This window comes from Theobroma cacao, chromosome 7 (assembly GCF_053813885.1).
Source record: "Theobroma cacao isolate CCN51 chromosome 7, ASM5381388v1, whole genome shotgun sequence".
NCBI classification, from domain to species: Eukaryota; Viridiplantae; Streptophyta; class Magnoliopsida; order Malvales; family Malvaceae; genus Theobroma; species Theobroma cacao.
In genome coordinates, this window is record NC_142645.1 from 9,233,885 (window position 1) to 9,247,722 (window position 13,838).

Below are 13,838 nucleotides of genomic sequence, written 5' to 3' on the forward strand. Positions count from 1 at the left end.
ATATAAGATATGGAAATTGGTTTTTTTTTAAGAGGAAATTGATCTATTTTATTTAAATTATATTTTATATATTTGCGATGAAATTTTGAAATTCTAAATTTTATAACATTATTTAAGCGATTAAATATATATATTTTTATTTATTGAGGGGTTATATTAATCTCCCTACTGTGCAGATATACTTGGATGAATTAGAAAGATTTCTTTTCTGATAGTTTCGCCACCAATTGGTCGGACAGATTTTCTTCTTTCTTGTTTGTTTGCGTGGAAAATCACCAATGAGTTATTAATAAGTACTACGATAGGCTTTGTGTTAAACGTGTTCTGCGCTTTGGGGTTTAATTTGTTCACTGACTTTTCAAAAGAAGACTTGGTTTTAACAATAAATCTAGGAGAACATCATAGTGCTTCTTCACAAACTAATTCAGCCCTTAATCTCCTTCTCTCCCCTGAAATTTTGGGATGCTAAGATCAAAGCTTCCATTATTCGGCCTTCTGGCCCTTGCTTTATCTCTATTCCCTGATGCATGCATCGCTAGAGGCACAGACAAGCACTGTGGCTCTACTTTCTATGGAAACATTAACATCACTTACCCTTTTCGATTGAAAAGTCAGCCTCGTAGTTGTGGTTACAATTGTTATGAACTAGTATGCCAAAATGACCCCACCATTTTCCCCATGAAACATGGGAATTTCTATGTCCAACATATCTCTTATAGTAACGAAACCATTCAACTGTTAGACGTGAGTCTTGACAAGGATAACTTTTTTATACAATGAATTTATAAGATTGCTCGAATGATTTTATTCCTATTTGAGTGGAAAATCAGCTAAGAGCTATGATTGGCTTCTGTTAAAGTGTTAATTAGTTGACTTCACTGACTTTTCGAACGAAGACAAGTGAGCAAGAATAACCACACATTTTCCCATGAAATATGAGAATTTCTATGTGGAAAAAGCCATATAAGTCTTAGAGGTGAGTCTTGACAAGGATAACTGCTCTATTCCTCATAGTTCCTATCCTTGCTACACCCCTTGTGAAGAAAGCTTACCAAGCCACTCGGTAGGAGACAGGGTATACATCTCCCTCATCATATGTATACATGCACGTTAATATAGGGTCGTTTGTATCTCTTAAATTGCAGGATGAAGATGAATTATTTGGTTTACATTGATGCTTTCCATTGAACCAATCGATGTTCCTCTCAACGTTATTTTGTTTCTTCAGTCAAATTATTGTCTGGTTAACAACTAATGGAAATGTAAGGATGGAATATTCACGTGATATGTTGCATAATTTATATTATAATATTTTATCATTGTTAACGGCACAATTTGATAAAAAAATCAAAACGAAATCATTTTATTATATTTTGTGTAAAATACATGAAAAAAAAAAGATTACAAATTTTATTTGATTACATTACTGCAGAACTTACAAAAATAATTTTAGAAGCATGGCTAATGATTATAGGTATTATTTGAATAGATATTTTTCTCATTTTTCTTGTTTGACTGGTTGTAACTTGCCTGCAAATTTTAATATCTACCAAAAATCTATACTTAATAAAAAGATAAATGTAAAATATAAAATTGATCAATTTTGTTTAGAATTATTATTTTATATATGTTGAAATTTTGAAATTTCAAAATATATAATATTATTTAAGTCGTATTATATATTATATTATTGAAGGGTTATATTAATCTCCCTACTGTGCAGATATACTTGGATGAATTATAAAGATGTCTTTTCCATCAGTTTCGCTTCGTACCAATTGGTTGGACACATATTTTATTCTTTCTTATTTGTTTGTGTTAAAAGTGTTTGCGGTTTGGGTTTAATTAGTTGACTGACTTTTCAGAAGAAGACTTGGTTTTAATAATAAATATAAGAGAACATCACGGTACTTCTTCACAAACTAATTAAGCCCTTAATCTCATCTCCCGCTGAAATTTTAGGATGCTAAGAGCAAAACTTCCATTATTTTGCCTCTTGGCTTTTGCTTTATCTCTATTCCCCGATGCATGCATCGCTAGGGGCAAAAACAAGGACTGTGGCTCTTCTTTCTGTGGAGAAGTTACCATCAAAAAGCCCTTTCAGATAAAAAGCCAACCTCTCAGGTGTGGAAACCGTGAGCTTGAAGTCGAGTGTGACGAGAATAACCGCACCACTTTCCCCATGAAATATGGGAAATTCCTTGCCCAAGACATCTCTTATAATAACGGTACAATTCTTCTTATATTATATTTTTATGTATGTTTGTATCTATGGTATTTGTTGCTTAAACTTTTTGGGTGCAATTCTTTTTCATATATAATTAACAGCTTTTATAAAACAGCAGTCTTTGTCACTATATATGCTTGTAAATCTCTCTTTAACTGCAATTTTTTTGTCCAAAATACTTCCAATAAAAGATTGTATAGAGCAGCCAAATTTGTAAAGTTCTATCCTAATTAAAACACTTTTAATAACATCTTAAAAAAATTAAATGCCAAAGTTATTGTAGTGTGGTTTTTCCCCTTTGGCTCTAGACTCTAGTTTATTAAATTTTCAAAGGAAGATTTGCTTTCATTTGCAGCCACAGAATGATAAGCAGAGCTACCAAGATAAGATTATCTTAGTTCTTATTTAATCTTTCTTTTCAAACTTTTTTATGCATATAAAAAAATGTGAAATATGGACGGATTAGTTCTTTTAGACTTAATAGGTTGATGGTGAAATTTTAAGACTACACAACATATTTATAGGATTGTTTTTTATTTATATTTTATTAGGGGTTAACATTAGTCTCCCAACTTAGACGAATAACAAAAATTCCTTTGCTATCAATTTCGTTATCAATCAGTTGCCTACGTTATTTTCTTCACTTAATTTCTATGTGGAAAAAGCCATATAAGTCTTAGAGGTGAGTCTTGACAAGGATAACTGCTCCATTCCTTATAGTTCCTATCCTTGCTACAGCCCTTGTGGAAAAAGCCTACCACTTGGTAGAAGATATGGTATACATCTCCCTCATCATATGTATACATGCACCTCAATATAGGGTCATCTATCTCTTAAATTGCAGGATGAAGATGAACTTTCGGTTTATATCGATGCTTCTCATTCCACCAATCGGTGTTCCTCTACATCTTCTTTTGTTTCTTCAGTATTTTATATTGTTAATGGGACAATTTGATAAAAAGATCAAAATAAAATTATTTTAAAATATTATATACATGAAAAAATATTACGAATTTAATTTGATTACATTATTGTGAAAGTTACAAAAATAATTGTAGAAGCATGTCTAATGATTATGGGCATTATTTGAATAGATAATTTTCTCCTTTTTCGTGTCCGACTGATCGTAACTTGTCTTCAAATTTAAATAAATAATAAAAAAATCCAAGACTGAGAGTATTTTTTATAGTCATTCAAGAGCTTGACTGATTTCATATTGGTCTGTGCAACAAATTTGAATTTTTTTAAAAGACAACTTAGAATTTTTTTTTGAAAGATAACTTTGAATTTTAGACATGCATAATTTTTTTATTACATAGTGAAAATGTACATATAAAGTAAAGGAAAGATGTACTTATATCTATATAAAATTAAATTAATTTTACACTCTTATATTTTTTATGCAATTTATATTTTATTAATCCAATCGTTGATTTTAAACTATATTCACATAAAGCATGCATAACAGATTTCAAATTAATTGAAAATGATTATGTTTATTTGATAAAATAAAATTTCAATTGTTAAAAATATTGAAAAAATAGACATTTTGAAATGCAAGTTCACTCACATGTCTTGTTGATGCTTGGTCGACTCCTACTTTGACTATTGCTCCGAGTGGATGTGTGGGGCCTCGTTGGAACCTATCACATACTATAGCAGCACACCAACTCAATTGACATGAATATTATTCCAAAAGCTATTTTCCTAAATTAAGTTTTGGTAGTTATTCTTAACTAGCTTCTAATTACCATTTGATTGACCATCTATTCACACTATTTTAGTCACATTAGAAATAAATAAATAACCTCCAGCAATAAAACAATCTACAATTTAATTATTGACCATCCTCAACAACCTAAAGATCAACCCTAACTCAATAGTCACCTTGGTGAATTTGTTGTTAAGTTCCTTTCAAGAGTTTTCCAAGCTATTATGGAAAGTCTCCCTCTCTCTCTAAAATGTTCAACTAGATATCATAATCAAGAGCCAATTAAATCCAAAATATTTGCTTCTTCACCTTTAGGATTTGTCAAATCTTCAGCCATCCAAGTGTTTGGCCTTTAACAGTAATCCACACAGTGATTGAATAAGACCTTCTCAAAGGTAGGATTTTACTTGTGCTAGCAAGTTTTGTTTCTAAAACAAAAGGACCAAAACTTCTTACCGAATCTTATTTTTTTCAAACAAAGAATACTATTTTCTTTTTCTTATTTTATGAAAGAGCTGAGAAGTGGTTTGAGGCTTAAAGTTTTCAGTTTGCTAACATAACATATTTATATAACCAAACTAAGTTGTAACTTTAAACACAATAGTTGTATTTTAATTTAATTAAGTCTCTAAGAACTCAATTAATTTTTCACTTTATTTTGGTCTCTTTTAATTTAAGTCCAACTTAATTAATTATCCTTATTTAATCTTAAACATGTCACTTAATGTGTGTGACCCATTAGACTTTTAACATGTTGGCAATAAATATAAATCATAATCAAATATCAATTTGATAATTAATTTATATTTATAGACCATGAGCGGCATCTAGCAATACATTATAACTACCAAAATGTTAGAAAGTCAATTAAAGAATTTGACAAAGCTCTTCAGTGATAAGCCTTTTAGTGCAATACGGTCATTTCATCAAATATCTCAGATATGTCATTAAGCATGACTTGGTGTTTACTTATGATATTCCATATTAGTTCTCATAATTCATGACTAACCTTATGAATTTAGGAAACTAACTTTCCTCAAATTCATCATGCTTTGGCCAAAGACTTTATACAAGTTAATCAAGAATTGAGAACAAGTGAGATACATCCCTTCATATTACTTGGGGTGATGAATCCTTTCTTGACCACTCATTCACCTTCGCATGCTTCATGGCATACCCAAAAGCACCCTGTTTAGGCATTTGGTGTTTTCCAAATCTGTAGGGGTGAAATCAAAATATGTTATTCCCCATACAAGATGACCTAGTGTCTCAAGTCTAAGGACTAGTTGACCGACTATCACATGAGAACATTTTTCATAGACACTTGAGTGAAATACCAAATGGAGTTCTCATAGCAGGCCATGTTCAGTGAACTTGTTCTTTAACAAACACCTACTCGTTATCCTTAAGTATCCCATATACTTCAATCTATGAGATCGATTGTTTACTTCTCAAGTAAGGAGGCTTAACATGTACCAGTCTTTGAGTATTGTCAATGCCCTATCTTGACAATACAATGACTAAGAACAATTTTAGGAACATGAGAACATTTTTCATAGACACTTGAGTGAAATACCAAATGGAGTTCTTATAGCAGGCCATGTTCAGTGAACTTGTTCTTTAACAAGCACTTACTCGTTATCCTTAAGTATCCCATATACTTCAATCTATGAGATCGATTATTTACTTCTCAAGTAAGGAGGCTTAACATGTACCAGCCTTTGAGCATTGTCAATGCCTTGTCTTGACAATACAATGACTAAGAACAATTTTAGGAACATGGCTTTAATGCATAGTGATCTCATACTTGTAACAATTTTACAATTCTCTTTCAAGGCCTTTATGTTCCATGGGCTTCATCCAATTAGTACTTAACAACTCCTTATTATTGCACTAACATGAAGGAAAACCTCTATCACATATAGTTATACAATTAAGTATGCATTAAATGACAATATATATTTCTTGATCAATCCAATTGGCTCAAAGGCATATACCAACAGAATAACCACACATTTTCCCCATGAAATATGAGAATTTCTATGTGGAAAAAGCCATATAAGTCTTAGAGGTGAGTTTTGACAAGGATAACTGCTCTATTCCTCATAGTTTCTATCCTTGCTACACCCCTTGTGGAAAAAGCTTACCATGCCACTCGTTAGGAGATAGGGTATACATCTCCCACATCATATGTATACATGCACGTCAATATAGGGTCATGCGTATCTCTTAAATTGCAGGATGAAGATGATTTCTTCGGTTTACATTGATGCTTTCCATTGCACCAATCGATGTTCCTCTCCACTTTATTTTGTTTCTTCAGTCAAATTATTCTCTGGTTAACAACTAATGGAAATGTAAGGACAGAATATTCACGTGATATGTTACATAATTTATACTATAATATTTTATCATTGTTAATGGCACAATTTGATAAAAAGATCAAAACGAAATCATTTTATTATATTATGTGTAAAATACATAAAAAAATATTAAAAATTTTATTTGATTACATTACTGCGAAACTTACAAAAATAATTGTAGAAGCATGGCTAATGATTAAAGGTATCATTTGAATAGATATTTTTCTCATTTTTCTTGTTTGACTGGTTGCAACTTGTCTTCAAATTTTAATATCTAACAAAAAATTTTCAAGAGCTGATTATTTTAGATAGTCATTCAATAGCTTGACTGACTTTATATTTGTCTGTGCGACAAATTTGAATTTTTTTTTTTTGAAAAGTCAATATTGAATTTTGACATGCATAAATAGCATAATTTTTTATTACAGAGTGAAAATATATGTACAAAGTATGAGGAAAGATCTACTTATACTGGTATAAAATTAAATTAGTTTTACATTTTTTATGTCTTTTTATTTGATATATATTTTGTTAATCTAACAGTTGATTTTATGTTATATTTACATAAATATTCATGTATGAGAATTTCTCCACTTTCCCCATGAAATATGAGAATTTCTATGTGGAAAAAGCCATACAAGTCTTAGAGGTGAGCCTTGACAAGCATAACTCTCCATTCCTCATTAGTTTATATCCTTGTTGCATCCCTAGTGGAAAATCGAAAAAAATTTCCTTTGAAAATGTAGATTTATAAATTTCAAATTCTTGAGTTTATTGGTGTCTAAGTCTCGAATTAATCCAATTAAAAGCTATTTCAAATATATATGATCATTCTTACCTTCAATTTTATCCAAAATACTTAAAAATCAAATTCCTAAAATAATTACCCACTCAAACACATCAAAACCATTACTTGACATCATGAAAGTGCAGGAGAGAGAAATTGGAAACATAACAGACAAATGCTTGATAAAAAAATCGATAAAATTAGAGAGCTGGATGGTGAGAGAGAGAAATCAAAAGTACAGATGATGAGAAATTATGATGAATGATTTAATTTATTTGAAATAGTTTCAAAAGTATTTTTATCAAATCATGATTAAATATGATTAAAAATAATTAAATTTATTTTGATAATTATTTTTAAAATATCCTTATCAAGTAGGGTTATTCCTCACAATTGCTTTTTTATTTTCTGTCAGTTTCACTACCAATTGATTCGACACAGATTTTTTCTTTCTTGTTTGTTTGCGTGGAAAATCAACCACAAGCACGATGGCAGGCTTAGTGTTAAATGTGTTCTACTTTTTGGGTTTAATTAGTTGACTGACTTTTTTAAACGAAGACTTGGTTAACAATAAAACTAAGAGAACATCATAGTGCTTCTTCACTTGCCTGTGTCAAAACTAGGACCTTAATCTCCTTCTCTTCCACTGAAACTTTAGGATGCTTTGCTCCATACTTCCATTACTTATCCTCTTGGCTTATGGTTCATTTCTATTCCCCGATCCAGGTATCACTAGAGCCATATACGAGCGCTGTGGCTCTTCTTTCTGTGGAAACGTTAACATCAGTTACCCTTTTCGATTAAAAACCCAGTCTCGTGCCTGTCGTGACAATAGCTATAAACTAGTGTGCGAGAATAACCGCACCATTTTCCCAATGAAACATGGGAATTTCTATGTCCAAGACATCTCTTATAGTGACGAAACCATTCAACTTTTAGACGTGAGTCTTGGCAACGATAACTGCTCCATCCCTCATAGTTCCTCTCCATGGTACACCCCTTCAGCGGAAAACATATATCTCGACCCACCTACCACTGAATTTAGCATCATGTATCTCTTAAATTGCACGATGCAGATCAACTACTCTTGGGTTTATATCAATGCTTTTCGTTGCACCAATACCCCTTCCTCTCAACCTCCTTACTTTTACTTTTTGGATGGAAATACAACCGCGTCAGATTTCCATGAGTCATGCAGAGTTGAAGCCCAGGTTCCAATCATGCTGGCCAACATCACCGGCCTCTCTACTTTTCGTATTTACACAAAGCTGTTGACGGGATTCCAACTCTCATGGTCTTCGAATTTTACTTTGCCAAGGTGAGACTAAAATTGTTAACGTGTGAGGAATTTTAAGTACTCCAAAATATTTGGTGCTTTTTAGTTTTTGAATAGTATTTATTATTTTTAGTTTTTAATTCTTTTCAAAAAGTTGAAAATATTTCTAAATCACTTTTTTAACTATGTATATAAATTGTATGTTACCCTTTTCAAAATTTAATTTAGAATCACAAATATTTATTACCGCTATTTCAGACTTTAATTGTTTACTTTTACTCTAAATATGTTTAGTGTAAAATTTAAACAAAAGCATTTAAAAATTTTAAACAGTAAAAGTGCGCATTTCATGGCCTTATTATGGATTAAAGTTTTTTATGTGCTTTCTTGAATATTAATTATAGATGGCTCGTGCTGTTGTTGCGTCCGCTGTTTTTATATATTGCAAGCATCATGGCTTTGTTTCAACCAGATTATTTCTATGCACCTTTTAAAGGTATCCTTTCTTTTATTGAGTTCAATAATAATTTGATTATTATTGGATTTGCCTTTACTTTCCTATATAGTATCTATTATCACTTATTTTTCCAATTGGTAATATCTTACCAGGAATCCAGATTCTTTGTCTGGCAATTACAGGTACTAAATTCTACACTTTTATTTACTCTAAAATTCTAGAATTATTACATATTAAAAATTTTCTAAACTATTAACAAATTTAAATAAGCGCTTATGCTTTTATGGTGTTCAATTAAATCTTTATATTTTTGTTATGAACCAAATATGTCCTTATAAATAACTAAAAGTTAACTAACTGTTGTCAGTTAAAACATTAGTTATCATTTTATACAAATGTGGCGTTGATATAATGCTAACATGAAGGGTGAAACTACCATGTGGTCATATCATCATACTACATACTATAACATATCAATATACCATGTCAACATCACATGATATAAAATGAAAAAGCGACATTTTAACTAATAATAATTAGTCAATTATTGAACCAAAAAAAAATAATTAGTCAACTATTAGTCACAACAGCTTATTTGGTCCAAATTAAAATTATATAGACATGATTGTGTGTAATAAAAAGTAAGAAATTATTTAAATTTTTTAAAATAGTTTAGGGATTTCTTTAAGTATTATGCACGCAGACGTGCGCACACGCATAAAAAGAGAGATTCATATATATCAATGTAAACTTAATTAAATTTACAAAATATGCAATTATTTCCATGATAATAATAAAATTTTAACCGTTAAATATATATTAAAAAACAATATTTGTGGACCATTGTGATATGGATATTGCATTGACTTCAAACTTCATATGCATGATGGTTATGAATAGTGTTGGTTTGTTAAAATATCAATCATACATTATAAAAAAAATTGGGTTTTAATTACACTTCTTTAAGTGATATATTTTTTTGTATATTAAAACTTTAAAAAATGTAACTATTTAAATTTTTAACTTCACTTTTTTTACATTTAGTAGCAATATAAAAAAGTGCAATCTTTACTAGTGTATGCAATTTCTATCATTACATTTTATATATAATGCATCTAAAAATTTATATAGTAAAGTTAAATCAACAAAAATGTTCTAAAAAACATAAAAAAAATGTTATTAAAAATATGTTTAGTAGCTCGTTTTAAAAATGTGCTGTTTTAAGTCAATTTGTTGTAGTGGTGTATGAAACTATAAAAAAGTGTAAAATAATAATTTTTTTTTTGAAAAGTGGTGCAAAACTTAATTAATGTGTAACTTGAGCCCTCATATATAAACAAGAGATTCAATAAAGGATAAAATAATTAGATAAGAGAAGATCCATTATAAATGATTCATAAATAATATTTAACTACATTAATTAGGTTTTTTTCTAGTTAAGTATTTCTATATTTTTACAATGTTGTTTTTTATCAAAATAAAAAATTGTCCAAATTTATCATTTTATTTCGAGTGATGGATCAAATTATGATCGTATTTTAAAGAGTACAACTTTTTCACTATACTTTTGAGTTACTTAAAAGTGATCAAAAGTTATGAAATAAACTAAAAAGTACGATAATAAAAATTACACCTGTTCAAAAATAATAGTAAATTTGATCCACACCCTAAGCAGATTGGTGGTAAATTTGAACGTTATCTCAAATTATTCTATAAAGTTTGTTTGTGAAAATATGGCAGCTAGCACATATCCAAATTAAAGTTGTAAATAACATATACATGTTCTATAATCATGTTTTCCAACTAATTGATTTACATATTGTTTTCTAACCTTTTTTTTTTCTTTTTTGAGAAACAGGAATTCTTTTACTAAGAACTTTTTTGGGAATAATTTGCTTGATTATGTTGGCTAGACGAAAATTAAAAAGGAGGCATTTGTCGATGGATGACATGATTGAGAATTTTCTTCAGAGTCAAAACAATTTAATGCCTATCAAATATTCTTATTCTGAAATAAAAAGAATGACTGATGGTTTCAAGAATAAACTAGGTCAAGGAGGATATGGTTCTGTGTTTAAAGGAAAGCTTCGAAGTGGTCAACTTGTTGCGATAAAATTGTTAAACAAATCAAAAGCTAACGGCCAAGATTTCATCAATGAAGTTGCAACTATTGGAAGGATTCATCATGTTAATGTGGTAAGACTTATTGGATTTTGCGTGAAGGGATCAAAACAAGCTCTTGTATATGACTTCATGAAGAATGGGTCCTTGGATAAAATTATATTTTCAGCTGAAAAAAACACCTTGAGTTGGCAAAAAATGTTTGAGATTGCTTTGGGAGTGGCTCAAGGTATTGAATATTTGCATAGAGGTTGTGAAATGCAAATTTTACATTTTGATATCAAGCCACATAACATTCTTCTAGATGAGAACTTTACTCCAAAAGTTTCAGATTTTGGCCTCGCAAAGTTGTATTCAGTGGATGATGATATTATTTCTCTCACAACAACACGAGGTACAGTAGGATATATGGCTCCTGAATTGTTTTATAAAAATATCGGAGGTATCTCATATAAAGCCGATGTTTATAGTTTTGGAATGATGCTAATGGAAATTATTGGAAGAAGAAAAAATTTGAATGCTGCTGCTGAACATTCAAGTCAAATATATTTTCCATCATGGATTTATGATCGATTAGACGAAGGAGATATCATGGAGCTTGGAGATTTGATAGAAAATGAAAACAAAATTATGAGGAAAATGGTAATAGTAGCCTTATGGTGCATACAGATGAAGCCCACGAATCGTCCTTCAATGAGCAAAGTCTTGAAGATGCTTGAAAATGAAGTTGAGCTCCTTGAAATGCCTCCCAAGCCTTCTTTCTCGGGAAATGTCAACTAAAGATAGTAAGAATTCTCCTTGCACACTTGGCAATTGGCCTTCCTCAGCTATCTTGTGATATTCGTCGTTGGGATACCACTCAACATCGTGATCTTGCTAAATCTGACAACTTTTTTTGTATTTAGTTTTTCTAGTGGTACGTAGTTTTTGTTTCCACCTAGATCTAGTGGGCAGTGTTTGTATTCTCTCTACTACCTTGCTTTGTTTTGTTTCTGCTACTTCTCTATTTCCCTGCATGTAACCTTTGCTGGAATAAATTATTTCCTCACTTGTAAAAAAATTGCAAGAAAATGTAATTTTATTTTTCTCTTATTTTATATTGTCACACCCCAAACCCAAGGCACGACAGATGCCACATACCTGTAAGATGTAATCTTACAAACATACAAGGCTCCAATACATATACCTTATAACACTAACTGAAAGCGACTAAAATACCTGAAGAACATAATTATTCATAAAACCAAATCTATTAGTAGAAATTCAAAAGATCATAATTCGACAATATTCAAAATTAAGTTTCTAAAACCATAAAGCTTACATGTCAAAATAAAACACTGAATATTGATTTAAGATAGTTTAATGTTCATAATATTTAAATAAATCCTAGACAATCTAAATGCTACTAGATTAAACATCACTCCCTGAAATTCTGCGTGGTTGACCAAATCATAACCTGAAAAAAAAAATTAAAGGAAGGTGTGAGTCCAACTACTCAGCAAGTAACTAACATCTCATTTCATACTACAAAAGCCCTCAAAGAAACAATCAAAAATGTTATTGGAATATGGAGTTCTTGTGACCCAAAGTTGAGTTGTCAAAACAGTTGAAAACTAGGTTCCCAATTAACTTTAAAAATTCGTATTTTCCAAACTACAAAACCAAACGAGATGCTTCAAAGACCATCGGAAAGATCTTTTCAAAACCTTTCCATTGGTACCCACCATGCCACCAGAAAGTCACCGGAATAGTACCGGATTTGAATAAAAGTTAAGAAAACACAAATAATTTAGGGCTTTTGTGCCCAAACTATGAAAATACAACCTTAAACATACCTTAATCAGCAATCCCTCGAATACTTTTCTCTTTTTTCAATCTTTCTTCTTCCCTTGTGTTAAGCTCTTCTAATTACCTATCGTTTGAGCCTGATGAAATAAACTGACGCGACTTTTCTACCTTTTATTTTAAACTTGTAAACTAACCTAACCTCCACTATCTTTTTTTTTTTAATGTGATTTAGTGAGTTGTTATCAAGTAAAATAAACTAACCTTAACCCCACTAACTTAAACGTGATAAATAAAACTGACATTAATTAAACTTCTTTATTTACTTAAAGATCCCTTTTTTATTTTTTAATTATTAAGGCACCCAAGGTTATAACTGTAATTAAATAAAATACTAAAACAACATCTACTTATTTATTTTTATAAAAATATAGCTTAATAAATCTAAATATTTTTATAATATATATTTTGTGAGGTGTACTACATCCTCCTGTGAGACCCCGACCTCCATAGATGCATGACTAGAGGTAGACTGTTGAGTGCATCAAATTCACATATTTAATGAGAGATTAAATACCTAATTAGTCTAAGTTGGACTAGATTTAGGATTGAATTTAGGTATTTTTATTTATTTTATTAGTTTAGTTTAATTTATATTTAAACATTTATTTTGAGTTAATGATGCTAGTTTAACGTTATTTATAATTATTTTATATTTTTATAGAAGTAGTATCAAAAAAATAATTTCAATAGGTGAAGAAATGTGCATAATTAATTGTTGCTATATTTGCATATGTTTCGGCTTTTTAAGCATATCTCCCACTACAGAAGTCCAAATGACATAAGGTTTAGACCATTAGAAAGATAAGAGGCAGGGCTACAACTTTGGTGTTTATTACTTTACCCAGTTCTAATCAAAAAGTAGTCAAAATCTTTGTCAAAGTGAAGGCACTGCACTAGAAGAACAAAAAGGGGTATTTTTGTAAACTACGTGAAACTTTGATTGACTTTAGGATAAATATCTCATTTTTTCCAGCACCTTCTCTTCACTTCTAGCAGCTTTTTCTTCTTCTTCCTATCCTTTTTCCTCACTAAACGTTTTCCCTCTTCC

The 13,838-nt window shown here is 30.3% G+C and overlaps 1 protein-coding gene and 1 pseudogene across 2 annotated transcripts in view; both read left to right on the forward strand.

Annotated features, from left to right (window-relative positions):
- LOC18594371 (rust resistance kinase Lr10-like) overlaps window positions 1-6,368 on the forward strand; it is a 61,261-nt gene extending 54,893 nt beyond the window's left edge. Inside the window, exon 5 of the transcript XR_016027417.1 lies at window positions 6,124-6,368. The gene's annotated coding sequence lies outside the window, so the exon portion shown is untranslated. The remainder of the gene's footprint in view (window positions 1-6,123) is intronic.
- Window positions 1,928-12,034, forward strand: LOC18594376 (LEAF RUST 10 DISEASE-RESISTANCE LOCUS RECEPTOR-LIKE PROTEIN KINASE-like 2.3; annotated as a pseudogene). Its single transcript, XR_016027642.1, has 6 exons — window positions 1,928-2,228; window positions 2,966-3,152; window positions 7,738-8,406; window positions 8,769-8,860; window positions 8,974-9,003; window positions 10,680-12,034. The product of XR_016027642.1 is annotated as an LEAF RUST 10 DISEASE-RESISTANCE LOCUS RECEPTOR-LIKE PROTEIN KINASE-like 2.3 (transcript).
- The last annotated feature ends 1,804 nt before the right edge of the window (window positions 12,035-13,838 follow it).